The sequence below is a fragment of the Canis aureus genome, chromosome 11 (genome assembly GCF_053574225.1).
Source record: "Canis aureus isolate CA01 chromosome 11, VMU_Caureus_v.1.0, whole genome shotgun sequence".
Classification (NCBI taxonomy): domain Eukaryota; kingdom Metazoa; phylum Chordata; class Mammalia; order Carnivora; family Canidae; genus Canis; species Canis aureus.
Genome location: NC_135621.1, coordinates 41,623,953 through 41,639,145, shown reverse-complemented (window position 1 = coordinate 41,639,145; position 15,193 = coordinate 41,623,953). Strand labels below are relative to the sequence as shown.

The 15,193-nt window shown below is 39.5% G+C and overlaps 1 long non-coding RNA gene across 2 annotated transcripts in view; it reads right to left on the bottom strand.

The window, feature by feature from the left end:
* Positions 1-324: 324 nt before the first annotated feature.
* The window catches only part of LOC144323045 (uncharacterized), a 27,424-nt gene continuing 12,555 nt past the window's right edge, over positions 325-15,193 (bottom strand). Inside the window, exon 3 of one of the 2 annotated variants that reach the window (XR_013388590.1) lies at positions 325-4,088. This is a non-coding gene — a long non-coding RNA (uncharacterized LOC144323045). The remainder of the gene's footprint in view (positions 4,089-15,193) is intronic. The other variant, XR_013388591.1, reaches the window with a different exon arrangement.

Sequence of the window (15,193 nt, the reverse complement as noted above, 5' to 3'; positions counted from 1 at the left end):
TGAAGAAACCAATAATTCATGAGAGGTGAAGTTGTTCTTCCCTCAAGAATGAATAGTGTAAATTATGAAATATTTCTTTTGTGAAGCCAAAAGCATATTTATATCTTTCAACTACTTGTTTTACACTGCACTTAAAAGTTTTACATTTAAAACTACTTGAACTCCTCAGGTATATATAACATATGACAGATAATTTTTCTTCCCTTTTCCTAGTGATGTTGGTGGAAGAGAAAGGAACAAAAACTACATATTCTTTTTTTAAAGATATTATTTATTCATTTGAGAGAGCGCATACACCAAGCATGAGGAGCCGCAGAGGGAGAAGGAGAAGCTGGCTCCCTGATGCGGGACTCGATCCCAGGACCCTGGGATCATGACCTGAGCCGAAGGCAGATGCTTAACCGACTGAACCACCAGACCCTGCAAAACTACATATTCTAAGCGATATTCTTAGAATAATTCTTAAAGAATTATTCTTAGAATAAGAAGTGAAGGCTCACGTAAATTTAAGAAAGCCATCCTCCTGGTTTTTCCAACCTGGCTCTAAAATAAGGGATGGTCAGATACTGAATTTGGGCAATATTTTGTTTCTCTTTCATATTTTCAGTATTTAACTTATGTTGAATATTTAACATAAAATAATATGTGCACTGCCTGGATAAAAAAAGTAGTGTGGGTGTGTTTGCAATTCTTTAGGAGGAAGGTCTTTCTGTTGAGCTGCTCAAGTCACATGATGCTGGGTCACCGGGCAGCTGGTGAGTGAGAAGTAGAACCTGAGTCCCCCAGGCTGTAGCAAAGCCCTGGCTCTGGGGGCCGCAGTGAAATAGGACAGTACCCAGGTTTTATCAGTAGTGTTTTAGAACAGAGAGCTCCCTTGTAAACTTGTTGTATCTGGTCATAGATCCTACCTAAGTATAAAGACAACACCCCCTGCCCCCCTGGAGAAAACTAGTAGTTTCATTGTATCTGTTTCCACCTCTGGATGGTCTCCCTCACCCCCTCCTGAAGTAGGAAATATTGTTGGAGCTTCTTTACCAACATAGGCTGCAGTCCTCAGAATAGGGGAAATGTTGCAAGGCATCGTTGTGGTTACAGATTTGGGGGGGGGGAGGAAAGTGTATTTAAGTTTCCCCCCAGTTGTAGTCTCCTCGGGGACAGAAGTGTCTTGGCTTGAGCCACCTTTGCAAAAACAATCACAGCCACCCTCCCCCTTCATTCAAGCATAAAGCTGTGTTATTTCCTCACCTCCTAGATGCTTTACATCTAGGTGGTTTAAAAAAATCCAAAACAACCCTGATTGTACTCAGTCGAGAAACCAGGAAACCAAATATTACAAGAGGGTTTCCCTTCCCCGGGCAGTGTCACCGGAGGAGGCTGAGCGGTTGAAACGGGAGGAGCGGGGCGGGGAGGAAGGGAATCGCGCTCTGAACCCATGTGCGCACCGGAGCAGAGGGGCACCGGGGCTCTCCTAAATCTAACGATCGGAAAAATGATGCAGCTCCAGGCAAATCCCAGAGCTTAAAACTCCATTCGTACATTCGCGCTACTTGGCGACAGAGAGGACAGTGGCACCAGCAGGTGCTTTAGGACTAGTCACAATGCGGAGATTTAACAAGGATCCTGGAACCGTTAGGCGCACCGTGTCTGCTGCAGGGAAGTAGCTGCATGTGCGGCATCCCCTTGACATCTGCCTCATTTCAATAATTTCCAGCCATTGAACCTCTGTCTGGATGAGCATTAGGAAACAGAGGCATGTTAGGATACTAATTTGAGTCTCTCTCCAGTTCGAGTTTCATGCTGGTGCTTATGGCTCAGTTGACGATTTTGAGGTCTGCAGCTTTCCATCCCTAAGACTAGACACGTCCCCACAGTATGTATCTCCCCGTATCTCAAGATGACAGGAGAGCCGTGGTGTCTTCCTCTTCCTGCTGTCAACTGTTAGCATTTACTGAGGGATGCAGACACCTCTCGGTGAAGAGGCCAGCTGAGACTGAGAGCCTCATTCATCGGAGGCTGTGTAGAGGTGGCCTGAAGTCTCTCCCAGGTGAGGAAATGCCCCTCAGTTATTACTTACCTGGATTTGAAACTGTGACCTTCTGGTCTGCTCCAGGCAAAGAACGAGAGTGCTCTGCAATTGATTTGCCAAAAGATACCACGAGCTGCTCCGAGTGGTCTGGAAGGAGTGGAATGTCTCACCTGCAGCTGAGACTAACCTTGGCATCTATCAGCTTGGCCAGTGCTTGGGTAGGAAACGTGTAGGGAGAAGAGCTGGTAGGAGTGAGTCAGATGAAGAGGCCAGACCAGGACCATTAACACCTGCTTCAGTGTGGCCTCTCATTGCCCCCAAATCCATTCTTTGCCTCAGTGTGATCGATCCATTCGGAAGAATTTTGAATACTCACAGTCATCCTGCTTACCAATCTGTATTCACTAATGTCAGAGATCGGTCCATGTGATTCCCGAGCTTATTACATGGACAAGTTTCCCCAATGCTACTGGGCCTCTTCCTCAGGTCTCCTTTTCCTGACTACTGACTACTAACTCAATTTAAGATTACATTCTCTGATCCTTTACTTTCATTGCATTCACCCTGCAAAACTCATCCCCTTCACATTCTAGGATGTCTGGAGACATGGAGGGCATTCCAAGACTGGGCATAAGATATGTTTGATGCTGTCTCTTTAATATGACTTGGTCCTTCTTTGATCTGTGAAACTCCCTAGCATCCTCTCATGGTTATTGGGACCCAGGCATGGAGGGTCGGAACCTGCGTACATATTAATTGTCTGGCATTGCAGGGCTTTTCTCTCACCTACATTCAGGCTGCCAACTCTGCGGTATGGTATTCAGTGCTTCACTGCATCACTGAGAAAAGAAATGGTAAATTAAGTAGATTTAAAAATTGCCCATTGAACTCACATCATTAAATAATTCTATAAGAAATTCATAAGCAGAGACATGTAGAAAGATTAAAATGCTATAAATTATGTGGGGGGAGTAGAGGGATATACACTTATTTTGCCCTTTGTTCTGGCCACAAAGCACCCACAGCTAGGCATCATTCTGCCCATGGCTTAACAATAAGTACCTGAAAGGAAGCATGACCCCTGAGTGCCCCCAAAAGGGGGATTACTGTAACAGCATTTAACCTATCTCTAGGAACTGACTTAACACCTCTGTGTCACTCGAGTTACACTTGTCCCAATCAGGCGTTAAAGTTTCTATTTTTCCCTCTCACATTGTCTTTCTTGGTGTTTTGTCCTCCTCAATCCTCTCCTATCCAGCAGCAAGACAGTGGGAAAGAAATCATACTTATCTTGCATATAAGGCACTTTCTCCTCATTCACCCAGAAGGCTTCAGAAAGTTCTGTCCACACGTGGTCATTGGTATTTTTTTCTTCCATTATTGTAGGTCATTCCATCCTATCCCTTGGACAAGTGTTCATCCTAATTATGCTCACTTATTCTGTTTCTACTTGGTCTGTAAACTTCATGCAGGCAAGGACAGTTCTATTTTCAGACCATTGTACCTCAGTTCCTCAAACAGTGCTTGGACCCAAAGCAGGGCCCTAGTTCTCCACAGCTGTGTCAAAGCTCTCCAAAATGTAGTTGCTTAAAGCAACAACAATTATCTTATTATCTTTCACTGGCTCTATGGGTCAGGAATTAACACCCCTGCCTAATTCCTAACCATGGTTCTCCATGGTTCTGCCCACGGTTCTGCCTCAAGCTCTCCTCTCCTATGCAGGTGCAGGAGGTCTAACAGCCAAGGAGGGGCTTTCTGAGCATCTTTTTCATTTACATTGAGAGGTCTCAGGGCCTCTCGATGTGGTCTCTCTTTGGCTAGTTGGGCTTCCTTATAGCATGGCTGTCTCAGGACAGGAGGATGACTAAATGACAATTGAAGACCCAGTATTCTGTGGGGCGCCTGAGTGGCTCAGTCGCTTAAGTATCTGATTCTTGATTGTGCTCAGGTCATGATCTCAGGGTCACAGGCTGGAGCTTGACATCAGGCTTCACATTCAGCTCAGAGTCTGCTCCAGATCTCCCTCCTCCCTCCTCTGTCGCTCCGCCTGCCTGCTCTCTCTCTAAAATAGACAAATGAAAAAAATTTTACTGACTTAGTGCTTTTTATTTTTTCTTAAATTTTATTTATTTTTTATTGATGATGGTATTTTTTAAATTTAAATTCAATTAATTAAAAATAAACACACATATTGTGATTTTTTAAAAGATTTTATTTATTTATTTGAGAGAGAGAACAGAAGCAGTGGGGGAGAGGCAGAGGGAGAAGTCAACTCCCCGCTAAGCAGGGAGCCCAAAGTGAGGTTCAATCTTGGACCTTGGGATCCAGACCTGAGCCAAAGGCAAACACCTAACCAACTGAGCCACCAAGGCACCCTCAATAAAATCTTGAAACAAAAAAAGACTGAGTCTTCCAACAGAAAGGCAGAAGCTATGAAGACCCTTCTGATCTAGGCACAGTAGTCACACAGTATCATTTCCACTGCATTTTCTTAGGTACAAGGGAGTCCCAAGCTTATCCAGATTCTAGGAGAGGGGAATTAGACTACTTCCATTGAAAGTGTGGTAAGGTTCTAGAAGAGTATTGGGAAATGTTGTGGCCATACTTGGAAAGTATAATCTGCTACAGAGAGTGCCCAAGTATTGTTTGCGAAACAAGTAAATAAATATTTTCTGAATGACTTCTCAGTCTCTCCTACTAGAGATTTCCTCTGACAGCAATTTTCAAAGGACTATATTTTCATTCCAATATTTCAAGATCTCCACTAGAAACTGCATCCTATTTGCAAATGACCCTTTGTATTTTTCTAATTTAGCTCTTCTATAGATTATCTTCATTAAACATTGGTTCTCAATCTTCTCTTCAGTCTAGGTGCTTTCTCCATCCAATTTCTCTATATTTTGTGGAGTTTCTATCATTTATCCTAAGGAAGAGTCTAGAAAATCCAATACATCCCCCTCACCTCAGCAGTATATCTCACTCTACTCACACTTTAATGAAAATCACTTAAGAAACGCCTGGGTGGCTCAGGGGTTGAGTGTCTGTTTTTGGCTCAGGGCATGATCCTGGGGTCCTGGGATCAAGTCCTGCATCGGGCTCCCTGCATGGAGCCTGCTTCTCCCTCTGCCTGTGTCTCTGTCTCTGTCTCTCTCTGTCTCTCATGAATAAATAAATAAATCTTTAAAAAAAGAAAAGAAAATCACTTAAATGTTTTATAAATTTCCTCTTGGTTCATAATTCTCAGGCTTCTCTTTTCATGCTTGACCTCTCCCAGGACATCCAATTGGTATCTCTGTTTATGTTTCCATAAGCTAACTAAACACAATTAATTAATTAATTCAAATTTAGCATAGCTGCACTAACTGATATTCTATATGTTTCTCTTCTTTATCCACTTCTCAAAGAAGACTGCTATGAGTAAGGATTGTTTGAGTTCTTGTACACCCAAGTTTGTAGCACTATTATACACAACAGCCAAAAACTAAAAGCAACCGAAATGTCCATCGATGAATGAATAAACAAAATGTGGTGTGTACATACAATGGAATTTTATGTGGCCTTAGAAAGAAAGGGAATTCCAACCTTTAGGATATGGATGAAGCTTGAGGACATTACGCTAAGCCAGTCACAAAAGGGCAAAGACTGTATGATTTCACTTATAAAAGGTTCCTAAAATAGTCAAATTCATTGAGCCAGAAAGTAGAATGGTGAGTTAGTGTTTAATGGGGATGGAGTTTCAGTTTTGCAAGATGAAACAGTTCAAGAGATAGATGGTGGTGAGAGTTGCATGACAATGTAAAAGTGCTTAATACCACTGAACTGTACACTCAAAAGTAGGATAGAAAATGTCATGTTATGTGTAATTGAACATACCTTAAAAATATATTTCTAAAGAATTGTTCAATTTCTTTACATTTTCCTGATCAAGATTTCATAAACCATATGCTTCTCTCAGCTTTTGTTTCTGGGAAAAAATACACAGGAAGTCCCCTCAGCTCTCTGTTTCAGGTCCATTTTGTTAAAAACCACCTATTCTAAAAGAGGAACCTGTCAATTTAATAAAAGTGTTTTCTGAAAGTATGATGGGTAATCTTCAGCACCTTTAGATAAGGACGTGGATACAAGTGATTTACCCAGGAGTAATGGCAGAAGAAGTGGTAGCATTGTGGGAAGTGAAGAAAGGTAATTCAGGGGGTACTCATGAGCAGGAGAATGCTGTAGGCATCTGAACTCAGATTTGCTGGAGTTCTCTGGTAATCTATGTAGAATATGCCTCAGAGCTATCCCTTGTCATCCCTCTGGTCCTTCATGCTGTTTCCAACACTTAGAGGGTTTCAATCTCCTATTTGGGTCTCTGCCCTCCCAACATCTGAGTAGACACTTTCTTTATTAAATAATCTCTATTTGAAATACTCAGGATGAGACCAACTCAGTTAGTGCCAGCTCCTTCTCCACAGACATGCTGACCCTGATATCATCAACCCACTGAACCGATGACAGTATCCGTATCTCTGCAGACATCCTATAACATGAGAAAATTATTTACTTACTCTGCTTTATTTGTTCAATCTGCTGTGACTGGAGTTTTATTTTACCCCTAAAGAGTTCAAAAGACCATCTAAACAAGTTAGTCTAAAATGTTTACTGTACTTCACTTAATCATTTCTCTCCATCTATTTATTTATCTGTTTATTTTTAGCAACACAGTAATAGACTACTCATTCTTTGGACAAGTATTTGCTTCCCAGTATGTCATATACTGTCCATCATGGAGTCAAGACTAAAAGAGAGATAGACATCCAAAGAGTTTATTTCTACTTCCAGTTCTTTTTGAAACAAACTGAGCTATTCTGTTCCATGTAAATTCACACTGTCTTGGACCTAAGGCATGTTCTTCTTGTGGTCAATTACTGGAGCACAAGGGCCAACCCAAAGCCACACAAGCACATTTAAGGCTTATATCACATTTACTAACATTCCATTGACCAATGCAAGTCATGTGGCCACACCCAACACGAATGGGGCTGGAAAGGGGTTCTGTCTGCAGTAAAAGGGGGAAAAGAGTGCTGAAAAATAATTGTCAAACTATAACATACATCAGAATTCCCTGGATGGTTTGTTAAACTGGATTGCAGGGCCCCATCACCAGGGTTTCTGATTTGCTAGATCTAGAGTGGCCCCTGATAGTTTGCATTTCTAACAAATTCCTTAGTGATGCTGATGCTGCTTGTCCAGAACCTACACTTTGAGAATCACTGATCTAAGCTATCACAGTAGCCCTGTAATATGCCATGCCATGTCTAAAGGAAAGGGGTGATGGGAGGGTGTGACATGCAAAAGGATGAAAACAAAAATGGTTAAAGTCTTAGGAATAGTGTCTGTGAGAAAATGCAAAAAGAATCTTGGTTTCATTAACCTAAAGAAGGGCAACTAGAAGAGAACTTTATAACACTGTTCAGGTATGCTCTGGGATATGAGCAGCTGTTTTTCTGAGGACAGGAAAAGAATTACAGTGCACCGGGGTGATTCAAGGTAGCCACGAGCAAAAATGGCCCATCTGCAAGGCTGTAGGCATGCACACTAAGGACTCTTCGAAAATCAGAATTAGATCACTTAAAACATGAATCTCTCCTATAATTATTTGACTTTTGTCCCAAATGGGAGCAAAATTAGAACTGTCTCCCAGGGTCACTTTGGCCCTGTAATTTGGATCTCAGGATGAGAGAAAGAACAATAAGGAAGGAGATAGAGGTTGCTCTCCGGAGGAAAGAATGCCTTCCTCATTTGTAAGCACAATTAGAGAGGCCACCAATAGGTTTTTCATAACAGCAAACATTTTGTAATTTTGCCATCACCCCCAACATGTGATGACCCTCATTCTGTGAGGGTGACCTTTGGAGGAGACTGAGAAAAGCATAGATACAAAAGTCAGAAGACTTGTCTCTGAATCTGGGTTTGCCATATTTTTGTTAACTGGTTAATTACCTTCATCTTTCTGAGTTTCAGGTCTCTTGTCTGTAAAATGAGGATAATAACACCAATAGCAATAGGGTGTTGCAAGGATCCAAAGAGCTAATAAAGAAAAAATTACTTTGCAAACCATAAAGTGCTATTGGGATACTGGTTTGGGGTGATCTGAGAAACAGCAAGGGACACAAGGGCTACCTGCCCATCACAGATGGCTGTGTTTCTGCATTTGGAATTGCTAGTGTGTTAGTAGGGGCATGGTCTGTACTCTGGACCTCAGGAGACGAAAGTACAGTCAATGGGATTGTTAAGGCACATTATGAACATCAGTCGGTACAAGACCCTTCTCTTGTTTTATTATTTTCCCTCTAACTCTATTCTCAACCATCTCCCTCTACTCCCCCCCCCCCACATTTGGTAAACATCCCTGATATACCTAAGTCTTTGAAATGCAGTATTTTTATTTGTATGTGTATCACATTGTGCTTTAGATCTCACCCTGTGGGGCACCTCGGTAGCTCAGTGGTTGAGCATCTGCCTATGGCTCAGGTCATGATCCTGGGGTCCTGGGATCAAGTCCCACACGAGCACCCCACAGGGAACCTGCTTCTCCCTCTGCCTATGTCTCTGCCTCTCTCTGTGTGTTTCTCATGAATAAATAAATAAAATCTAAAAAAACCCTCACCCTGTGTTTTACTCAACACCATGTTTTTTTTCAATCTATCCATTTAACATTATGTATCTCAAGTGACTCCTATACCAGTAATTGTTTTTTAATTAGATTCTTGACATAGCTAATAAACTTTTTATTTTCCCAATTAAAGATATAGGACAAACAAATATCTACCATCTACTCTTCCTATCATTTCATCAAAAAAAAAAAAAGGCATTTTAGCATCAAAAGTTTCTCAAGGATAGACTCTCAAGCTAAACAAGAGCTTTTATGCTGAGTGCATTTAGATCACCTAGATGTGCTCTTGCCTGTGGACCAGTGCAGCTTTATCATGGGCTGGGAACAGGACAGCATTGGAGCTCAGCAAAAATTAGCTATAACTTTTAATTGTATGGTAATGCTGTAGACATTGCCAGCCAAGAGGTGGTTTCATGGGAAGCTCCAAAGGCCCCAGACTTAGAAATGTCCTGTGCTTTGTAGAATGCACCCTTATCACCACTTTTCAATTCTTAATAATTTATACACACAAGGCCCTGCATTTTCACTTTGCTCTGGGCCTCAGTTCTGGGTGGGTCAGTCTCTGTCACAAACCCTTACCACTGCCACTGGAGCACAAACACAGCTACAGATAACAGGGAAACAAATGGAGGTTGCCATGTTCCCATAAAACTTCATTTACAAAGAAGCAGGCTTGAACTGGCCCATGGCCACAGTTTGCAGACCCCTGGCTTAGAGCACAGACTACAGAGTAGACCAGTCTAGGTTCAAATCTTGATGCCAGGATCTGTGAATATTTGACCCTCGGTCACTTACTTAAATTTTTCTTAACATTACTTGCTGCCATTTGTAAAAGTGTGATAGTAACAGAGAGCTATCTCCTGGGGCTACTGCCAGAATTAAGTGAGATGATATACACAAGGTACAAACTTGCTGAAAGCAAAACTATTCTCATTTCCCTTCTTATTCTTATTTTCCTCTGGCAAGGGCTCTAGCCCTATTCTGATGCCAGGTTATTTACATATTCCAACTCTTCCACCACTCTAAGAACTTTCCAGAATACGTAGCAGGGGAAAGTGGAAGACTGTATTTGTTCCCCTTTTCCTCCTTTTCAAAGTGGACTTTTTTAGCTAAAATGAGCAACTGTTTTCCATAAACCAGAACACAGCCCACAAGCCATTGCTGCTAACTCTACATGATCCTTCATACAGGGTTCCAGAATTTTAGTGTCATGATGTGAAGTCTCAGTAAATTACCCCTGTGCTTGCTGGTAAGATGTACAAAAGCACATATATTCTACAGGCGAATATAGTTGCTTCTGCAGGTACACCTCCAATCTCAGGCCATCTGATGTTTGCATATGTTTCCTGGGGCATCAACCTTCTCTTCTGTCCATCATTAAAAGTAAGATAACAATTGGCTTCTTATCTAGTGTCTGTTTTATAGACACTGGATGTATATAAATGTATAATAAATTCATTTTACCCCTTTAGTTTCTTTATTTGATTTAAGCCTTCAGGTCATAGGCTTTGCATCACAGATGCAAAGACCCACCTCTGAGGGTCTAAAGGAAACTATAAATATTCTATAAAGAAAAAAATACCCACTTGTGTATGTGCATACACACACATAGACACACACACAACATTTCAGGAGCTTATAAATCTTCTAAGGGCTGAGGCATAACCACTAAACATCTATGAGAATAGATAAAGAATTCCTACCCGAGGACTTCCAAAAGCTTTACTATTTAAGGTATCAGAATCATAAACCCATCTACCCTGGCCAGAGAAAACTGGAAGAATAGATATATTTTTAAAAGTATGAATTAGGTAATATGAATTCCTAGAATCTTTGAGTCCTGTTAGGCTATGGGATGATGAATGAACACCTCATAGAAAAGAAGCACTTCAGCCATCCATTAGGATAGCTTTTCTTTCCCTCAGTGATAAGACCTATATGGATGGTTCTTCCGGTTACTTTCAGGGTAGTGAATTTTGCTTCAGGAAATGTGATTGATGTGGCTCTGCCTCCATGCACACATCATTAGTCTGTGGCGGGTAAGCTCAGATGGTCGGAGCTTCGTGCTAATGAGGCGAAGGTTAGGGGTTCAGTGCCCATGTGGGCCACTTAGCTTTTGTCTCATTCATGTCCCCAGACTACTCCCAACACAGGCCACCTGTCTTGAAAATGTATGTCTATGGTCAGAAAGAGGAGCCATGTAAAAGGGTCTGGATAGATGGCTGCAAATCTATCATGACTCTAGGAAATCAACCCCTTTATGAGTTCCTGGTGGTTTATGAGGAAACTTACTTTTATTTTAAAAGGACAGCAAGCATAATACTCAAGATGTGCATGGCCCGTGGATTTTGTGAATAACTGGTTAAATTTCCACTGAATTTTATATACTTGGAAAATATGTAATTGAATGACAATATATTAGACAAAATGGTGGTGAGGTGCCCTTCACTTTAAGTAAACTAAATGTAAATATTTACTCACATATAAAAGGGTAAGCACTCACTTTGCAGAAAATTCATTTCACAAAAAGCAAGCACAGATGTTCCTGAGTTATTTAATTGGCAGACCCTCAATTAACTGTTATTGAAATAATAGTTAAATTGAACCGAACTTCTCAGTCTCATATTTCTTTTCTAGAACAAAGCATATGTTTGTGTCCAAACTGTTCTCACTCACTGTGAGTAAAGTCACTAAGATCCAACACAAGCCAAAGGTCAGGAAAAGAGACTCAGGTACTCCCTGAACCCAGACTTTTCTTCTCCTGGGTCCACATGGAGTCAAATGGTATTATTTTAGCTCAGCTCAAACCCTGGTCCTTTCCTTACTGCATGGCTAGAGCACACAGCAAACCAGTCTTTCACTCTTCCCCAACACTGAGGATGAGTTTTTGGAGTTAGCTCCAGAGTACAAATGCCTGATTCAAAGCCCAAATCTACCATTTACAAGCTATGTGACTTTTAACTTCTGCCTCAGTCTTTTGGGGTTTGTTTGTTTTACCTCTAAACTGAGGATAATAATAACTGGCTCATGGAATTGTTATGATGATATAAATCAGTGCATTTATAAAATGTTCTTCAACAGAGGCACCTGGCTGGCTCAGTCAATAGAGCATGCATCTCTTGATTTTGGGGTTGTGGGTTTGAGCTCCACATTGAATGAATTTAAAATAAATAAACAGAATGTTTAAAGAAAGCTTTTCAACAATTTTCTGGAATATAGCTGGACTTACTAAGTGTTAACTGCCATTATTATTATTATCATTATTATTATTTCCAGCATACAACTACTATTAATCATTATCATCATTTCTATACCTATACCATGGACTCTATAGGCAGACTATTAAGGTTTAAGTACTACAGCAAAACTTCCCAATCAAGTTACTTTGGACAAGTTAATCTATCCTCTAATTGGGTTTCCTAATCAGCAGAAAAGGTTTACTCACATGGAGTTAATGATAGTATCCACATAATAGGATTGGTGAGGATAAATTGCAACAAAGTGCTTAGAATAATGCCTGGCACATTGAATCGTTGATAAAAAGCAACTCCTATGTCATTCCTGTACTTAAAGTCATGTAATAGTTCTTCATCAAATGCAGCCATTTGTCCCAACTTTTTTGGAAACTAAAAAAATTTAACATAAAAAAACAAAATCATTGACCATCACAGAGCAGCTTTAAATACTCTAAATATTTGTGTGAGACTTCAGCAATATGGCACACCCAGCTGATGGGGAGAGATCTCTTCCTGATATTAACATATGAAAAAGATATAAAACGTTCTAATGCACAAGCAAATTCAAAAGAACAAAAGGAACTTTCTATGAGGAACTGGGCACTCAATGCAAAGCTAGAACAGACCCCATCATTGCTCACTGGAGTATATTTCCTAAAACAGACCTTAGGGTTTGGGACTGGGATTATGACACCCAAGTGGGACAGGTGGGGAAACCTTTCACCTGTACAAGGTCAAGAACTGGAATAAGCCATTTTGGGAAAGCCTGGGGTTGTGAAGAGTCATGTAGGCCATGAAAAGAAGAATTAAAACTCCATTAACCTGAAGAAATAGCAATGTAACTTTTCATCTGCCTTTAGGTATAGGAGAGAAAAAATTTTCCTGTACAAAATAAGACTTCAGGTTTATGTCATGAGTGTGTGTGGGGTCCAAATTTATATCTTTATCCTTGTACTATGGGAAAACCAAACTAAGAAACTAACATGAAAATTTCATCTATAATATGAGATACCAAGAAACCTGAAGAAAAAAAAAAAGAAAACTTCTTTGTAGGAACAGTTACACAACCCAGAAGGCATATGGACTCCCCCTCAGCAGAGATACTCTCAAAAAAAGATCCCATCAAAACACAAGAGAAAAAAGGTACTACATAAAATGGCTAAATGGATACAGAAACAATTCAACAATATGCTGTCTCCAGGAGACTCACTTTAGCCTTAAACTAGAGTGAAACTGAGTAAAAGGATGGGAAAAGACTTTCCAAATAACGGTCACTGAAAAAAGCAAGATAGCTATACTTATATCAGACAAAACAGACTTTAAACTAAAGATAGTAAAGAGAGACAAAGAAGGTTATTACATAATGAGAAAGGAGTAAATATATCAAGGAGATATAATGATTATAAACATTTATTCACCCAACATTGGAGCCCTAAATATACAAAACAAAAACTAACAGAGTTAAAAGTAGAAATAAACAGTAATACAATAAAAGTTTGAGATTTTCATACTGCACTCTCAACAATGGCTAGATCATCCAGACAGAGAATCAATAAAGCCATAGCAGATTTAAACAACACAACACTATACACCAAACGGACCCAACAGCCATATATAGAACATCTTATTCAACAAGAGCAAAATACATATTCTTCTCAAGTGCACATGCAACATTTTCTAGAATAGACCATATGTTAGGCTACAAGATAAGTTTTAGGAAATGCAAGAAGACTGAAATCATAGAGTATCTTCTCTGACACAATGGCACGAAACTAGAAATCAATAACGAAGAAAACTGAAAGATTCACAATATGTGAAAATTCAATGACATTGTCTTGATCAATCAATGAATCAAAGAAGAAATTACAGGGGAAATTAAAAATTTTCTTGAGGTAAATGAAGATGGAAACCCAACAGAGCAGAATTTGTGGGACACAGCAAAAGCTGTTCTAAGAGGGAAGTTCATAGCAATAAACACCTACATTATGAAGCAAGAAAGATTCCAAATAAGCAACTTAACTCAACACCTTAGGAACTAGAAGAAGAACAACAGGGACCAAAGTTAGCAGAAGAAAGGAAATAATAAAGAATATAGCAAAACTAAGTAAAATAGTGAACAGGGGAATGATAAACAAGATCGAGAAATCTAAGAGTTGGTTCTTTGAAAAGTTAAACAAAACTGACAAACGTTTACCTAGACTAACCAAAGTAAAAAGAGAATAGAATTAATTCTATTAGTTAATATAATGAAAGAAAAGAAATAACTATAGATATAGAGAAAGCATTCAACAAAATCAAAATTCATTCATGATAAAAAAAAACTCAACAAATTAGAACATGTCTCAACATAATAAGGCTATATATGACAAGTCTATAGCTAACTTCATATTAATGGTGAAAGAATTAAAATCTTTTTCTCTATTATCAGGAGCAAGACAAGAGCACCCACTCTTACCACTACTATTCAACATAGTGCTAAAAGTCCTATCCAAAGCAATGAGGCAAGAAAAAAACAAAAGATATCAGAATTGGAAAGGAAGAAGTAAAATTTTCTCTATTTGCAGATGATATGATTTTATATATAGAAAATCCTAAAGACTCACTGAAAGGTGTTAGATTTAATCATTGAATTCAGTAGTTATAGGATACAAAATTAACATACAAAACTCAGTAGCATTCTTATATAATAATAAAATTTCTGAAAAAATAAATTGATCTCATTTACAAAAGATCAAAAACAATAAAATAATTAAGAATTAATTTAACTAAAGAGATGAAAGAACTCAATTCTAAAAACTGTTAGGCTTTGATGAAAGAAATTGAAGAAGACCAAATAAATGGAAGAATATTTCATTCTTACAGTTGGAATAATTAATATTGTTAAAATGTCACTATGACTGAAAGCCACCTACAGATTCAATGCAATCCCAAGATTCTAATAGCATTTTTTTAAGATTTATTTATTTTAGAAAGAGAATGTGTACGTGAGCTGGGGGAGGGGCAGAGAGAGAGAGAGAATCTCAAGCAGACAACCTGCAGGGCCCAGAGCCTGATGTAGAGCTTGATTCCAGGACCCTGAGATCATAACCTGAGCTGAAATCAAGAATCAGCCACTTAACTGACTGAGCCATCCAGGAGCCCTTCTAATGGCATTTTTTACAGAAGCAGAAAGTATAATTCTAAAATTCATGTGAAACTACAAAAGATCCCAAATAACCAAGAAAATCCTGAGAAAGCAAAACTAAGCAGGAAATGTCACACTCCCTGACTGCA